This window comes from Magnolia sinica, chromosome 6 (genome assembly GCF_029962835.1).
Source record: "Magnolia sinica isolate HGM2019 chromosome 6, MsV1, whole genome shotgun sequence".
NCBI classification, from domain to species: Eukaryota; Viridiplantae; Streptophyta; class Magnoliopsida; order Magnoliales; family Magnoliaceae; genus Magnolia; species Magnolia sinica.
The window spans coordinates 71,390,255-71,392,717 of NC_080578.1; the positions used below are offsets into that span (position 1 = coordinate 71,390,255).

The window sequence follows — 2,463 nt, forward strand, 5'->3', positions numbered from 1 at the left end:
GTCTATTTGTTCAATAATGTAAAGAAAAAGTATTATCATTATAATTTAATTATCTCTGAATCAAACATTAGAATTGTCGTTCAAATGCCCAAGTAATAAAATAATTTGTAATCATTGTGATTTTTTCATGTTAGTGCAAAAATCTTGAATCTATACATTAGTGTTGATTTGTGATTAAAGTACTATAAAAATGTTGTCATTATCATTTTACAGGCAGTAAGCAAAACAAACACAAGAGGCAGCCAAAGGATATGTTATTTTTGACAGTAGAATAGTTTGTAATTATTACATATTTTATTTACATTACTGAGACAATTAGTAAATAAACAGGCCAATGGTATGGTCCACTTGGGTCTTAAAGCATTAAAGTAGTGTAATTTATCGCTTCACATTGGTGAGAAGAATCGGATCAACGGGTTAGATTACATTTATAAAAGACAATGGGCTCCATATGTAGCTAAATGTCTGCGTCCCATCCCAACTCTTCCTTTGCTCCCACTCAACTTCCAATGTGGACAAGAGGCAGCACGCCTGATGGATGGCATGGATAGAGCTGTATACGAGTCGAACCGGGTTTAGCTTGGCACAGCTAGACTTGGCTCGGCCACTAGTCGACCCTAGCTCAAACTCAGCTTGGCTCAGTCCTCGAACCTTGGTTCGGTCAGCAACTTGGCTAGTTTGAGCTGAGTTTGGCCTAGTGCGGCATTTTCTCAAACACATGGAGTGCACTTTCAATTTCTCACAATATACAAAACAATAACAACATTTTACATGTATTTCATCAAACATTTAATAGGCAGCATCAAAATCATGATCCAAAGGTAGTTTTATCATGTAATTTTATTTATTTATTTATTTATTACTATTGTTTAGTGATTTGTTTCATATCCATACCTTCCTCGCCACTGGCCGATCTTACCGAGTTTATTACTACATCACAACCCTGCACTTGGGGAGTGAACAGTGAGCAACATCAATATCAAAATAACCAAGCCACCGAATTGGTTTGATTTGAGCTGAGCTTTGATCCGAGTCGATTCAAGCTCGGCCAAGTTCGAACTCGGCTTGAAATTTTTCCGAGCTCCAAAAATCAACTCGACTCGAGCTCAAACTCAATTTAGAACCAAGTCAAATCAAGCTTTTTCAAGTCAAGTTGAGCAAGTTAACCGAGCAAACTCTGTTTGTGTATAGCTCTAGGCATGGATGCAAGGGACGTTCTCCCCCAACCCTAGTCCGGCTTGCGCCAAAAATGGCTTTGAACCATTAGTCTTGGCTGACAGTGGGCTAGGCCATGAAAGGGTGACAGCTAAGCGGGTGAAGCCCTGATTGTTGGGGCCACACTGATTTTTTATGTTGTATGTCCATGCCGTTTATCTGTTTTTCTTGCTCATTTTGGAGCATGATCCAAAAAATGAGGTATATCGAAATCTCAGGTGGACCACACCACAAGAAAATAGTGTGATTGAACACTCACCATTAAAAACTTCCCAGGGTCCACTTTAGGGCTTGTTTGGCCAGGCAGATTGGATGACATTGGAAGGGATTGGAAGATAGATCCCGGGATTGGTCAGGCGTGCCAAACAGACGCGGGATCCCGATCCAAGGATATAGGAATCCCATGGATCTTAAGACAATCAACTGACATTACTATTATTACCTTTAAATCCCATCCCATCCACCCTGATCCTTTCAAAATTGCCTGGGACGTGTTTGGTTCGAGGGATTGAAAGGTTTAATCCCGGGATTGCCGGGCGTGCCAAACAGACCGGATATAGCAACCTCATAGATCTTGCACCAATCCACTGATGCAGCTATCATTACTTTGAAATCCGTGCAATCTACTCTAATACCATCCAATCTGCCCGGCCAAACAGGCCCTTAATGCATATTTGCCGTCATAAAGACCTTGAGGAAGGGAAAAACCAAATATCAGCATTTGATCCGAAGCTTTTGTGGTCCCCGAGAATTTATTAACGGTGGGAATTCAATCCCCACTGTGTGGCTACATGAGATTCGTATTTGCCTCATTTTTTCACCATGCAAACGGATGGATGGCATGAATATACCAAAAAATAATAAAAATAATAATACATCAAAGTGGGCCCCCACGTCAAGGCCCGCCAAATATCCTGACTCACCTAATCCGCGTCCGCTGTCGTTGGTTCCAACGGTCAAAGGGTTGATGACAGGGAAGTTTCCGTAATTTCACATTTATAAACCTTTTCCGTTTTCTTTCCTTTTCTCCTTTATTTCACATTCTCTCTTCACAATGCCCCTCGCACTCACCTTTCCATCCTTCAGCATGTTGCAGAAAAGGTACCCAAAACCCCCCATAAATCTTCTATTTTTTAACATTTCACCCCATTCTCCTTCTGTAATTTCTTCTATTATTGCAAAAACACCCCTTTGTTTTGTTTTTTTTTTTTTTTTTTTCTTTCTGTAATTAGAAACACAGCCTGTTTG

The 2,463-nt window shown here is 40.4% G+C and overlaps 1 pseudogene; it reads right to left on the reverse strand.

The window, feature by feature from the left end:
- Nucleotides 1–2,334, reverse strand: part of LOC131249646 (uncharacterized) — a 46,661-nt pseudogene extending 44,327 nt beyond the window's left edge.
- Nucleotides 2,335–2,463: the final 129 nt, after the last annotated feature.